Source organism: Ranitomeya variabilis, chromosome 2, assembly GCF_051348905.1.
Source record: "Ranitomeya variabilis isolate aRanVar5 chromosome 2, aRanVar5.hap1, whole genome shotgun sequence".
NCBI lineage: Eukaryota > Metazoa > Chordata > Amphibia > Anura > Dendrobatidae > Ranitomeya > Ranitomeya variabilis.
The window spans coordinates 303,067,751-303,083,542 of NC_135233.1; the positions used below are offsets into that span (position 1 = coordinate 303,067,751).

The following is a 15,792-nucleotide window of genomic DNA, read 5'->3' on the forward strand; positions in this document are numbered from 1 at the left end:
TAAGCCTCATGACACTTTAGTGTGCTGTAGGAAAATACTCTGGCTTTATATCACGGATGCCATTAAGCGTAGTGACACATATCTCCCCTCCAGTACTTTACCAGTGACTTTGTCACACTATATACTTATATATGATCTGATGCATCATGAGATGATGTAATTTTCGATGCTTCATATTTGTCTATATATTTACTTCTTAGCATTGAAATTACAACACCAAGAAGGAAAAGTTGTGGAATTGAGAAAATGACAGGATGGATATTCCAACATGCTAAATGCACTTGGGCTTGCACATCATTAATATCTGCCGCTTGCAATTGCTGACCAGATGTGCTCAAATGGAGACCAGTCTGGAGACACTGCAGGGTGTGGTAGCTCGTTTAGACCATACAGGCTGCTGACAGTAGTACGAGCAACATGTGTACTGGCATAGCTGTGTTAAAAAAAAGGGTCCTGGGAACATTGGAGAAATGGCTGTACCACTGGTTCTACAACCAAATCAATGTAATATCGAGCTGCATTGATTGGACAGCACACAAATATTTACATGCTCAGGTCTTTTTGAAGTATCTGCAAAACTACTACAGCACATTTGATTATGTCCTACTGCAAGGTGAAAGATGTGATGACAAGGGAAAAATTACTTACTATATGTCTGATTGCAACACTCATATTCTTAACCTGATTCTTTTTTCTAATGATCTTATTTTACAAATGCTTTTTATGGCAATGTCTCTGCAATATCCATTCTTGGTAGCAGTGCCTTTCCTGATGTGGCATCGCACACTGAAGGATCTCTATGTAGGTGAGGCAATGATTTCTTCTAATGTCATTGTCAGTATCTGTCTTGCTGTCAGCCCTTTTACAGCTTGCATCCCTTAGTTCGGAATAATTTCCCGTGATAATTGTTAGCTATGGTATGCTGTCATTTTTGACACATAGAAAGTAGTTTCATTCTAATTTCAAAGAAGGTAAGACCGGGTAACAATTTATATTTCTTTTCAAATAAGGGAAGATATACTTAAAAAGGTAGAGAAACGTACACGTTTTAAAAAGAAAAGTAATTTCATAATTTAAAAAAATTCTATATCAGATTTTAAAAAATACATTATTTGTATAGGTCTAACCTAAATATTTATCCATACCTCATACTCTTTTTCCACTAAATCATTAAATACATTTATTATCACGTTATATACTGGCAAGGGACTTACATAATTGGCTGTGTATGATCTCCATTAGGGCTCATGCAGATGACCGCAATAATCAGATGAGTGCTATCCATTGTTTTGACATATAGCACTCATCCTCGTGTTATTCTATGGGGCTTTGCACATGTCTAATTTTTTACTTGGACAGAGTCAGTCCGGAAAAAAAAAAATCCCAGCATGCCAGAGTTTGATATGATATTCAGATCACATTCAGCCATGCAAGTGAATGCGCTCATGAAAACCATCAGACTGTACTTGGATGACATTTGAGTACAGTCTCATATTCACAGACTGACTGAATGGAGAAGATGGAGATTTTTTTTCTCCATCTTCTCGAGAGAATTGGATCACATTATAATCACAGTGTGATTTGTAATCGATTCTCAGATAGGAGAATACACGGTTGTGTGCATCTAGCCTCAGTGCGATAGAAAATTAAGGGAATGATGGTTATGTATGGACACTACTGCTCCATTCACACAGGGGACTCCTATTTTTATGAATTGGACGATCAGAGATCATTATACACTGCTCAAAAAAATAAAGAGAACACTAAAATACCACATCCTAGATATCACCGAATTAAATTTTTTTGTTGCAAATCTTTATTCATTGTATAGTTGAATGTGTTGAGAACAATAAAACATAAAAATGATCAATGTAAATCTAAATTAATATCCCATGGAGGTCTAGATTTGGTATACTCAAAATCAAAGTGGAAAATCAAATGACAGGCTGATCCAAATTCAGTGGAAATTCCTCAAGAAAAGGAAATGATGCTCAGTAGTGTGTGTGGCTTCCACGTGCCTGTATGACCTCTCTACAATGCCTAGTCATGCTCATAATGACGAGGCAGATGGTCTCCTGAGGGATCTTCTCTCAGACCTAGATTAAAGCATCAGTCAAATCTTGACCAGCCCATGATGCAACATGGCATTGGTAGATGGAACGTGACATGATGTCCCAGATATGCTCGATAGGATTCATGTCAAGGGTAACAGGCAGGCCAGTCCATAGCATAAATAACTTCACCATGCAGGTTTTGCTCACACACTTCAGCCATATGAAGCTTAGCATTGCAATGCATCAGAATTTACCCAGGACCCAGTGCACCCGAATATGGTCTCACTATAGGTCTGAGGTTCTCATCCCGATACCAAATGGTAGTCAGGGTACCTCTGGCTAGCACATGGAGGGCTGTGTGTCCCTCCAAAGAAATGCCACCCCACACCATTACTGACCCACTGCCAAACCAGTCATGCTGGAGGATGTTACAGGCAACAGAACTGTCATGAATCCCCAATGGCTAGGGATAGCACAGGATAAGCAAAGTATACTAAATATCGGACGAGCTCTAGGGTGATGGAACCTGGGCTGACCGCTGCCCTACGCCTGACAAACGCAACTAGAGATAGCCAGGGAGCGTGCCTACGTTGGTTCTAGACGCCACGCACCAGCCTAAGAGCTAACTAGTACTGCAGAGAAAACAAAGACCTCACTTGCCTCCAGAGGAATTAACCCCAAAGGTATAGTTGCCCCCCACATGTATTGACGGTGAAATGAGAGGAAGGCACACACATAGAGATGATGTATATAGCTTTAGCAAATAGAGGCCCGCTGAAAACTAGAAAGCAGAATGACACAAAAGGGGACTGAGCGGTCAGCAAAAAACCCTAATCAAAAAAACCATCCTGAGATTACAAGAACCCATGTGCCAACTCATGGCACATGGGGAGAACCTCAGTCCACTAGAGCAACCAGCTAACAAAGAGACATTCTAAGCAAGCTGGACAAAAAACCAAACAACTGAAAATCAGCACTTAGCTTATCCTGAAAGATCTGGGAGCAGGTAGGCAGGAACCAAACAGAGCACATCTGAACACATTGATAGCCGGCAAGGGAAATGACAGAAAGGCCAGGTAAAATAGGAAACACCCAGCCTCTGATGGACAGATGGAAACAAAAGGCCGCAACCCACCAAAGTCACCCAGTACCAGCAGTAACCACCAGAGGGAGCCCGCAAACAGAATCCACAACACAGAACATTCTCCATGGCGTCTCAAGACTCCATCATATCTGTCACATGTGCTCAGACTGAACCTTCTCTCATCTGTGAAGAGCACAGGATGCCAATGTCGAATCTGCCAATCTTGGTATTCTCTGGCAAATGCCAATTGACTGGAACGGTGTTGGGCTTTTATCACAACAACCACTTGTGGATGTTGGGCCCTCATTCCACCCTCGTGGAGTCTGTTTCTGATATTTTGAACATACACATGAATGTTAGTGGCCTGCTCCTTGTGTTCCTCCTTGCACAAAAGAGGACGTAGCAGTCCTGCTGCTGGGTTATTGCCCACCTAAGGCCCCCTCCACGTCATCTCCTTGTATCTGCTCCATGCTCTCGACACTGTGGTGACAGACACAGTTACCCTTCTTGCCACATCTCGCATTGATGTGCCATCCTGGATGAGCTGCACTACCTGAGCAACGTCTGTGGGTTGTACTGTAGACAACGCCTCATGCTACTTTACCTCTAGGGGTGAAAGCAATGACAAAATGTAAAAGTGACCAAACCAACAGCCAAAACAGATGAAAACAGAGAAATGGTCTGTGGTCACCATATGCAGAACCATTCCTTTATAATGGGTGTCTTGCTAAATGTCTACTTGTTGTCTGTTCTATTTCCACAACAGCAGGATAAATTGATTCACAATCAGTGTTGCTTCACAACTGGCAGAACTGTGATTAACTTGGAGTTATAGTTTTATTTAAGTGTTCCCTTTATTTTTTTGAGCAGTGTATTTATCACTTATCCTGCAGATAAGTGAAAATGTATTTAATGTGAAAACCCCTTTTCAGATATTTTATATTATCACAGTCCGAGAGCCATTATTTACTTTTCTATCAATGTAGCTGTGTAGGGGTTTGTTTGCTTTTTCTAAGACAAGTTGTATTTTTAGTGGCATTGTTTTTGGGGTACGTATAAGTTATTGATTAGCTTTACTATTTTGGTGAGTGCAAAAAACAGCAACTCTATATTTGTTGTTTTATTTTTTTCGTTGTTATCTGCGTGCAATGCCGGTGTTTCTACATCCCTCTACCCTCTCCCCCACAGGGACGCCGACATGCTCACTTTCATGGCCGCTCTGCTTTTCTGCCTGCCAGCTTCTCAAAGGGACAGCAAGTGCACTCCAAAAGTTTCTCCAGCCTATTGCTGGTAGATATCATGTATTTAACCCCTTCCCGACCCATGACGCCACATAGGCGTCATGAAAACCCGTGCCAATCCGACCCATGACGCCTATGTGGCGTCATGGAATGATCGCGTCCCTGCAGATCGGGTGAAAGGGTTAACTCCTATTTTACCCGATCTGCAGGGAGAGGGGGAGTGGTGCTTCAGCCCAGGGGGGGTGGCTTCACCCCCCCGTGGCTACGATCGCTCTGATTGGCTGTTGAAAGTGAAACTGCCAATCAGAGCGATTTGTAATATTTCACCTAAAAAACAGGTGAAATATTACAATCCAGCCATGGCCGATGCTGCAATATCATCGGCCATGGCTGGAAAACCTGAAGTGACCACCCCCCACCCCACCGATCGCCCCCCCCCACCGCTCCGTTATGGGGTCCGGTCCCCTCCGTCCTGTGCTCCGCTGCCCCGTGCTCCTGCCCGCTCCCCCGTCCTGCTGTCCGCTCCCCCCGTCCTCCGATCACCCCCCCTGTGCTCAGATCCACCCCCCCACCACCCCTTCATACTTACCGATCCTCCCGGTGTCCGGCCGTCTCCTCGCTGGGCGCCGCCATCTTCCAAAATGGCGGGCGCATGCTCAGTACGCCCGCCGGCCGGCAGATTCCTTACAGGTACATTTTGATCGCTGTGGTAGGTTCTACCACAGCGATCAAAATAAAAAAAATAATAAATAAACCCCCCCCTTTATCACCCCCATAGATAGGGACAATAATAAAATAAAGAAAATATATATATTTTTTTTTCCCACTGTGGTTAGGGTTAGAACTAGGGTTAGGGTTAGAACTAGGGTTAGGGTTACGGGTAGGGTTAGGGTTATGGCATGTGCGGATTTGGCAGCGGATCCGCAGCGGATCGGCCGCGGATCCGCAGCGGATCGGCCGCGGATCCGCAGCGGATCGGCCGCGGATCCGCAGCGGATCGGCCGCGGATCCGCAGCGGATTGGCCGCTGCGAATTCGTAGCAGTTTTCCATCAGGTTTACAGTACCGTGTACACCTATGGAAAACCAAATCCGCTGTGCCCATGGTGCGGAAAATTCCGTGCAGAAACGCTGCGTTGTATTTTCCACAGCATGTCAATTCTTTGTGCGGATTCCGCAGCGTTTTACACCTGTTCCTCAATAGGAATCCGCAGGTGAAATCCGCACAAAAAAAACACTAGAAATCTGCTGTAAATCCGCAGGTAAAACGCAGTGCCTTTTACTTGCAGATTTTTCAAAAGTCGTGCGGAAAAATCTCACACGACTCCGCTACGTGGGCACATACCCTTAGGGTTAGGGTTGGAATTAGGGCTAGGGTTGGAATTAGGGTTACGGGTGTGTTGGGGTTAGGGTTGGGATTAGGGTTATGGCTACAGTTGGGATTAGGATTAGGGGTGTGTTGGGGTTAGTGTTGAAGTTAGAAATGAGGGGTTTCCACTGTTAGGGCACATCAGGGGTCTCCAAATGCAACATGGCGCCACCATTGATTCCAGCCAATCTTGCATTCAAAAAGTCAAATGGTGCTCCCTCCCTTCCAAGCCCCGACGTGTGCCCAAACAGTGGTTTACCCCCACATTTGGGGTACCAGCGTACTCAGGACCAACTGGGCAACAACTGTTGGGGTCCAATTTCTCCTGTTACCCTTGCAAAAATAAAAAATTACTTGCTAAGACATAATTTTTGAGGAAAGAAGAATTATTTTTTATTTTCACGGCTCTGCGTTGTAAACTTCTGTGAAGCACTTGGAGGTTGAACGTGCTCATCACACATCTAGATAAGTTCCTTGGGGGGTCTAGTTTCCAAAATGGGGTCACTTGTGGGGTGTTTCTACTGTTTAGGCACATCAGGGGCTCTGCAAATGCAATGTGACGCCCGCAGACCATTCCATCAAAGTCTGCATTTCAAATGTCACTACTTCCCTTCCGAGCCATGACGTGCGCCCAAACAGTGGTTTACCCCCACATATGGGGTATCACTGTACTCACAACAAACTGGGCAACAAACATTGGGGCCCAATTTCTCCTGTTACCCTTGTGAAAATAAAAAATTGCTTGCTAAAACATCTTTTTTGAGGAAAGAAAAATGATTTTTTATTTTCACGGCTCTGCGTTGTAAACTTCTGTGAAGCACTTGGGGGTTGAATGTGCTCATCACACATCTAGATAAGTTCCTTGGGGGGTCTAGTTTCCAAAATGGGGTCACTTGTGGGGTGTTTCTACTGTTTAGGCACATCAGGGGCTCTGCAAATGCAATGTGACGCCAGCAGACCATTCCATCAAAGTCTGCATTCCAAAACGTCACTACTTCCCTTCCGAGCCCCGGCATGTGCCCAAACAGTGGTTTACCCCCACATATGGGGTATCAGCGTACTCAGGAGAAACTGGACAACAACTTTTGGGGTCCAATTTCTCCTGTTACCCTTGCAAAAATAAAAAATTCTGGGCTAAAAAAATATTTTTGAGGAAAGGAAACACATTTATTATTTTCACGGCTCTGCGTTATAAACTTCTGCGAAGCACTTGGGGGTTCAAAGTGCTCACCACACATCTAGATTAGTTCCTTGGGAGGTCTAGTTTCCAAAATGGGGTCACTTGTTAGGGAGCTCCAATGTTTAGGCACACAGGGGCTCTCCAAACGTGACATGGTGTCCGCTAATGATTGGAGCTAATTTTCCATTCAAAAAGCCAAATGGCGTGCCTTCCCTTCCGAGCCCTGCCGTGTGCCCAAACAGTGGTTTACCCCCACATATGGGGTATCATCGTACTCAGGACAAACTGGACAACAACATTTGGGGTCCAATTTCTCCTATTACCCTTGGAAAATTAAAAAATCCTGGGCTAAAACTCATTTTTGAGGAAAGAAAAATTATTTTTTTATTTTCACGGCTCTGCGTTATAAACTTCTGTGAAGCACCTGGGGGTTATAAGTGCTCACTATGCATCTAGATAAGTTCCTTGGGGGGTCTAGTTTCCAAAATGGGGTCACGTGTAGGGGAGCTCCAATGTTTAGGCACACAGGGGCTCTCCAAACGCGACATGGTGTTCGCTAACGATTGGAGCTAATTTTCCATTCAAAAAGTCAAATGGCACGCCTCCCCTTCCGAGCCTTGCCGTGCACCCAAACAGTGGTTTACCCCCACATATGAGGTATCAACATACTCAGCAGAAATTGCCCAACAAATTTTAGGATCCATTTTATCCTGTTGCCCATGTGAAAATGAAAAAATTGAGGCTAAAAGAAATTTTGTGTGAAAAAAAAGTACTTTTTAATTTTTACGGATCAATTTGTGAAGCACCTGAGAGTTTAAAGTGCTCACTATGCTTCTAGATAAGTTCCTTGGGGGGTCTACTTTCCAAAATAGGGTCACTTGTGGGAGCGCTCCAATGTTTAGGCACACGGGGGCTCTCCAAACGTGACATGGTCTCTGCTAGCGATGGAGATCATTTTTCATTCAAAAAGTCAAATGGCGCTCCTTCCCTTCCGAGCCTTACCATGTGCCCAAACAGTGGTTTACCCCCACATGTGAGGTATCAGTGTACTCAGGAGAAATTGTCCAACAAATTTTAGGATCCATTTTATCCTGTTGCCCATGTGAAAATGAAAAAATTGAGGCTAAAATAATTTTTTTGTGAAAAAAAAGTACTGTTTAATTTTTACGGATCAATTTGTGAAGCACCTGGGGGTTTAAAGTGCTCACTATGCTTCTAGATAAGTTCCTTGGGGGGTCTAGTTTCCAAAATGGGGTCACTTGTGGGGGAGCTCCAATGTTTAGGCACACGGGGGCTCTCCAAACGCGACATGGTGTCCGCTAAAGATTGGAGCCAATTTTTCATTCAAAAAGTCAAATGGCGCTCCTTTCCTTCCAAGCCCTGCCGTATGCCCAAACAGTGGTTTACCCCCACATATGAGGTATCAGCGTACTCAGGACAAATTGGACAACATCGTTCGTGGTCCAGTTTTTCCTTTTACCCTTGGGAAAATAAAAAAATTGTTGCTAAAAGATCATTTTTGTGACTAAAAAGTTAAATGTTCATTTTTTCCTTCCATGTTGCTTCTGCTGCTGTGAAACACCTGAAGGGTTAATAAACTTCTTGAATGTGGTTTTGAGCACCTTGAGGGGTGCAGTTTTTAGAATGGTGTCACTTTGGTGTATTTTCAGCCATATAGAACCCTCAAACTGACTTCAAATGTGAGGTGGTCCCTAAAAAAAATGGTTTTGTAAATTTTGTTGTAAAAATGAGAAATCACTGGTCAAATTTTAACCCTTATAACTTCCTAGCAAAAAAAAAATTTGTTTCCAAAATTGTGCTGATGTAAAGTAGACATGTGGGAAATGTTATTTATTAACTATTTTGTGTCACATAACTCTCTGGTTTAACAGAATAAAAATTCAAAATGTGAAAATTGCGAAATTTTCAAAATTTTCGCCAAATTTCCGTTTTTTTCACAAATAAACTCAGAAATTATCGACCTAAATTTACCACTAACATGAAGCCCAATATGTCACGAAAAAACAATCTCAGAATCGCTAGGATCCGTTGAAGCGTTCCTGAGTTATTACCTCATAAAGGGACACTGGTCAGAATTGCAAAAAACGGCAAGGTCATTAAGGCCAAAATAGGCTGGGTCATGAAGGGGTTAAGGCACCCTCCTCTGTAGGGAGGTGCTGGGGCAATTTTAGTTTCTAACTTGTCTTCAAAACTTCTAGTTCATTGTCAGGTCCCCACCATCCAGTCTGAATCTGTACCTGTGGTCCTGAACTCATCCTGTTTAAACAAGCTGCCCTGCCTGAACCAGTGTATGTGATCCTGAACTCATCCTGTCTAAACCAGCCATCCTGTCAGAATCAGTACCTGTGATTCTGAACCTGTCCTGTTTATATCAGCCTCCCTTTCTGACCCAGTGCCAGTAATCCTGAACCCATCCTGTCTGACAGTTTTCCTGTCTTTGTCCTGCCAGACACTCCAACCCCGTACCTGCATGCATTCCTGACCCCTGCTGCAGTACTGGGGACTCAAGCTGCTGCAGTAACAGGGACTGCTTTGGAATGGTGCCTGGCTGCTATCCACAGCTCAGGCCTAACCTCACTATCAGAGTGAGTGAAGACCAGGTAGCAGCTTAGTTACACCCTTCCAGGCTAATCCTGGCCCATGGCTCAGTGCTTATACACCCATCAGAGTGACACTGTGCAATTATTGAAACTTCATTATATGGGTTGGTACAAATTAGGTGATGCCAAATATGTGGTGGTTTTTTCCTCATTCAAGTACTTTTTTATTTGCTTATGAACATCGTCCTGGGGGATTGTTTTGTCTGGAATTTGTCTGGAGTTGTACAATTTTGGTGTACACATACCCTATTGTAAATTTCTGCACATTTTGTTGGCAAGGGAGTTAGAGAAATGGGTAAATAATGGAAAAAACAGCAAATATGTCTTACAAGAGCCCCTAGCTGGCTGTAAGCAGGACACTTATTCACATGACAGTCATCCCTTTTGTTTTCCCCATAATAAATCCACACTCAACTTCATTGGGTAGACTTATATTTTTAATCACAAGAAGGCAATAAACTTCTGTCAGATGCCTTTTGCAGCGGCTAATCTCACACTGGATCAAAGGATTGGGCAGTTCGAAATCCCATATAACATCCTTCATTTCTCCGATATCAGGGAAAAGACTGCTGACCCACATACTGATTATGTGGTTGTCCATCCAGCAGAAATAAGCTGATTTGGCAAACATTTACCTTACGTGTATAGGCAATTTTAATTTTAGCTTGTAGAAAATAAAATAATGTATATAGAGATGGTATTTGTTTGTTTAGTGTTGACCTGGTTTTCTGGTTTATCAAGCCTCCAGCAGCTAAATGGTGCATTTATCTGTCACCCTTTCCTGACTCTGTCCCAGTCATACATAGCAAAGCTGAAAGATAAGCTGTACAAAAAAACATCCTTTTGAGTGTGGTATACTATTAATGCTTCAAATTAATAATAATAAAAAAGATATAAATATCTGTGTGAGATATATGGGATAAATAAAGCACATGTGTGGTCCAGTGCTATTGGGCAAAACTCTTTTTTACTGGCATCTTCTTTGAGCATGAGGTTAATGACGGCCTTTGATTTGACAGACGTTAGTCCTTTGGGCAGTGCTTGCTTGTCCAACCTTTCCGAATATTGTCTTAATTTAACTTGTTTTGACAGAAGACAAGTTACATGCTATTATAAAACAAGATGAACTTGAGAAAGGTATCACTCACATCCAAGGTGACCTTATCTAATTTAGAAAGAAACATATGGAGCTGCAAATCCTTCGGGTGAACTTAGGAACCTAAGCTACATAGGGAGACAGAAAGATCAACCGACACAATGAAGGCTGCATACATTGTGTCTTGTAAATTACCTTGCACAGCAGAACATCGAGATAATCTGCTTTTAACCCATTTTCGGCTAAGGCAACATGAAACAACTAACCATACAGATGAGGAAATACTGCTTCCAAAGACAACAAAAACAGGCTTGTGAAGTCACCTAGGTCATAACAGACCCATGGGGCTTCTCTAGAAGGTTTATTCAGCTGATAATTTCAGTTTATATCCACCATGAAGTCTAGATCCTTCCCTTGAATGCACAAAGTTGCCATAATGAGTCCTGACATATATAGTCATTAGGTGGAAAAGACGACATAAAGCATTTCAAATTTACCCTAAACCAATACATGGATTCTGGCTCAAGATGCAAAATAATAATACTAAAACCTTAAGTGAAAATGAGTGTTCTTGATGATTGGGGTCATCGGAAAATAACAGAGAAGAAGTGACTGTACATAACCAGAGAATACAAATACATATACTTGAGTTAAAGGTTTGGAAGGAAAGCAACCACTACGCGCTGTGAGGATTCTCCGGTGTCAGCGCCGAGAGCAGTGGATCATGTGACCCCAAGTATGTGATTTGCATATTTCTGGCCACATTATACTAGACTGTATCTGTCCTTGCTCAATACACTTACAATGAACAAGGCCAAGTCTATGTATTATATGTATGAGCAGATTATGGTCCTAATATTACATTTATTAGCCCGATATACACTATGAAAAGTTGATTGACTGCTACTGGATACATTAAAGGGTTATTGCTAAAATAGTAAGCTATTCCTTATTCAATGCATAGGGGGTTACTTACTGATCATTGAGGGCCAACTACTGGAACCCCAAATATGATGCACTAGACCCCGGGAAGAGATCTTTGCACAGCCCTTACTTCAAATCTTTTTCCTTTCTCAGTTATTCACTATTCAAGTGACAAAAATTCTGCTCCATTTGCAATCAAGTGATGTGTCAGGATTCCTGTTGTCTTTCTGTGGGCTGACCACTAGTGGCTGCCATTGTTCACCTTGATAATTATGCTGCAGTTACATTCCTTACCACTCGAGGCTGCTGTTGTGTTCTGCGATCACTCTTTACTAAGATGGCAGATTGTGAGCCTGTGGAAGCCATCTTGTTTCCTGTTTGGACCTACTTAAAGCCACATGGATCCCTCACTCAGTGCTTGAGCATTGTGTCTAGCTGTTTGTCTAGTTCAAGTCTCCAGCTCCTGATAATTGTCTTTCCCAGACTGTTCCCACCCCTCTCTGGAGTGTTTCCTACAACTCCAGTTGCTACCTCCAAAGACTTCCACCACCGCCTGCTGTTCCCCGCTAATGCTCCTCCAGCCAATGGATTCCAGCTATCCTTCACCAGTATCGTAAGATTATGCAACTAAATTCCTGCCAAGGATCTTCATGGCTTCCAATGGTTGATATCATAAAACCACCTTTGTCTGTGGAAAAATCTACAAGGAAAACTCAAAGCTCTCCAAGGACCAGCATGTTAATAAATTGCCTCTAGTTATAATAATTCTATTTTAGAGACTTGCCATTGTAGGAATTCACTAATACGTTCTGTAAAGTGGCTCCATGATGGAGGCTTTACTTTAATTCCCTCCTCCTTATGGTTTATATAAGAAGACATCCATGCTTCTGGGACTGGCTACAAAATATTTTTGGTGATTCAGATCCCTAGTTATTGTTAGGTTAGAGAAGCCGCAGTGAAGTACAAGAAAGCCTTTGGGTATAGTCAGAGAATTCTGAAACTTGATGCTTTTGACACAATTCTCCCGATACAGCTCCACTGAAATGAACGGAGCAGGTTTTACAGAAATCATGCAGTAATTCAGCAATTCGCCCATGTTTATGGATCTCATTGATAACATGTCATAATGTGTTAATGACTAATGATTAATAAGAAAACCCTTAGCATGGCTTTAAGTATTACATTACAGCCATTCATGGGAAATGGCAAAAAAGAAAAGAGAAGATAAACTTCCAAAAGGATTCCTGATTTGCAGCTGCCGTCTCCTATGTTTAGCCAACATGCGCCAACTATTTCATTTTTCCTTCCATTGACTCCAAAAATTGAACCAAATGCCGTTAAATTTTTATGATTTATACTAAGTATAATTTGTGGAAAGAATTACATTCTGATTTTCAGGTTTACAGGCTAAAGAATCTCTTGGTGACACATTTTAGGGCAAGATGAATCTCACACGTAAAAAGATTTAAGTCGGGTCCCAGTCATAATTTTGGCCTTCAAGGCTTTTTCCCTCTCTGGAGCAATGTAACTTTATTTGTCACAGGGAAAAAAATGTTGTATTTTTCCCCCGATTACATAGTAGAGCAAGAACTGCGCAATAAGATTACTTTCTAATCGCCTTCCCTGCTGCGCTGCCTGGTTTTCTGAACTCTGTGGAGCCGTATTACCTGCAGGTTGGATCATTTTCACTTATTAAATGCTATTGCTTAGATCTAGTAAGATATAAAGGCTTACATTTAAAGGAATAGGAAAGAATATTTACAAGAACATAACAAAACTAAATATTCTCTTAAAATAATTGATAGATGACTTTACTTTAATGTCAAAAAATGATATTCTGCAGATATGGGGTTAATCTACAGGTTAATAAAAACTGCACTGAAAGCCCCGCTGAAAGAATGAAAGGAACTTTAATCCTCCCAGCAGCATCGAGCTTTCAGTCATAGAGGCGCATGTAAGGCGGATAGAGGCGGATGTAACTGCTCGTCGGCACCGACTGACAGCTGGCTCTGTACTGATGCACTCACTGAGCTGGCTGTCAGTCAGTGCTAGGGGCGAGATTACAGGCATGGTTCACTATGCACTGAACGATAACTAAAGTCACGCTGATCGTGCCTCGATGACTAAAAGCTCAAGGCTGCCGGGAGCAATAAAGTTAATTTACTCCTTGGTATATCAGTTTGTGGCGTGGCTTTAGAACGCTATGAACCAGCAAATTAACCCAATATCTGCAGGTTAATACCGTTTTGGGACATAGCAGGTTCACTTTAATAGCAATAATGATACAGTGATGTTAAAGTGGTTTATAGACTATGAAGGACAGAATACTGATTTACAAATGTAAAAAAGAAGAGGTGAAAAGACTTTATACTGGGGCAAATAATGGATGATTTGCAGCGTTTGATTATTCACATTTCAGGAGTTTATTACATGCTAGGCACTAGATGGTCTCATTTGATTATATATGTAGCCAAGTAATTTACATTCGTGAATCTGTGGGAGAACCCTTGAACATTTTGCTCTTATTTCTCAATTGATAACTTGTAAACATTTAATAATATGAGATTCTAATAACTTTATCAAATATGAGACATGGTATATTTAAAGAAAATCGGTCACCAAGCTTTTGGCATCTAATCTGAGAGCAGCATAATGAAGAGGCAGAGACCCTGATTCCAGTGATGTCACTGAGCTGCTTGCCACAGTTTTGATAAAATCACTGTCTTATCAGCAGGAGATTATCATTACAGGACTAGTAAACCTGCTGCCATGTAGACCAACCCTACTACTGATTGGCAGCTTTCTGCACAGTGTACACAGAAAGCTGCCAATCAGTGGTGTGGGCAGGGTTATACAGAACTCGGTATTCAGAGAACCATAGCTGATAAAACTGTTATTTTATGAAAACTGCAGCAACAAGTCCAGTAAGTGACACAATGCTGAAATCAGGGACTCTGCCCCAATATCATGCTGTTCTCAGATACGGAAGCAAAAACCTGATGACAGATTCCCTTGTCACATGACTTCTAGTGAATACAGTGTATTAAATAATGAGGACAAAATAAGGGCACAAGGTTCTCACTAATGGCGGTTCACCCAAAGTGTCAGCATTTGGGCATAGTGCCTAATTTAAGGCAGTCAGCAAGTAGTTAAAGGGAAATCAATGCCATAGTCCGCTATAAATCAACCAGTGTGATGAGAAGTCTCTTTTCTGGTGGGTGTCAAGTATATATTGAGCATATAGTGGCTCCTTGGTATCCACCTTCCTCCCGGTCCCTGCAGCAGCAATTACTGATTACTCAGGTGGGAACGACATGGCCAAGGCAATGTGTCTTGGTACAAATCCATATTGTGATCCCTATTCGTTCCCTTTGAATATAGCGCTTTAATATTGATTATGTCTAATATTGAGGGATATGTTTCAAGAATGTGACATGGTTTTCCCTAATTGCATTATAGATTATATCGCACATTATAAATAGGCCATACTGGATAAGTTGCAATGTCATCACCTTCTGGAGAAGTCTGCACCCACGGCAATGGGAAATGTGTCATTGATCCTCCCTGTAGCCTCTGTGAATGTCACTGAGAGGAGTAGCTTGGATCATCTCTTTCTACCTGGCATACAAGCTTCTGGACAACTTTTCTTCTTCACAGACAATCAGTGGATTAGCCAGTTATATATCTTTCTATACGAGTCCCCAGTGACTTACGAGGGTCCTTAAGGGCAATGGTAGTCTTGCTCCACTGGAAATGTCCAGAGCGTTAAAAAGTGTCTGTGAAAACCACTGCAATCCATTTACTACTGCATACATGATCTAGTATTAAAGAAAAGTACACAATGTCCTTTGCAGTCTGCCAATACTCGCGTCTCATGGCTGGAAGCTGTCAAATAAGTCTATACTGTGCATTAATCCAATTAAAAGGCAGAAAATGCCTAGTGGTGTGGTGATACCTATCAATCAGTGCGCCGAGTCAATACAATTAAATGTTAAATGTTTGATCCAAGGTCCCTTCATCTTTTCTAATTCCTTTTTCTAATTCTAGACTGTAACATTATTAGATGAAACACAGGCCTATTTTTTGTGAACGCCTTTTCTAGGGGCATGTTTCACACATTGAGCTTTGCAGCATTTTTTCTGCACTAAAAACGCATCTCTTGGCAGTAAAAAGTAGTGCAATATGTGTGTTTTTGTTGCATTTTCATTGCATTTTTGCTTGTTTT

The 15,792-nt window shown here is 42.1% G+C and overlaps 1 protein-coding gene across 1 annotated transcript in view; it reads right to left on the minus strand.

Annotated features, from left to right (window-relative positions):
• The window catches only part of TRPC5 (transient receptor potential cation channel subfamily C member 5), a 519,478-nt gene that overhangs the window by 412,424 nt on the left and 91,262 nt on the right, over positions 1-15,792 (minus strand). The gene's annotated exons all lie outside the window — the stretch shown is intronic.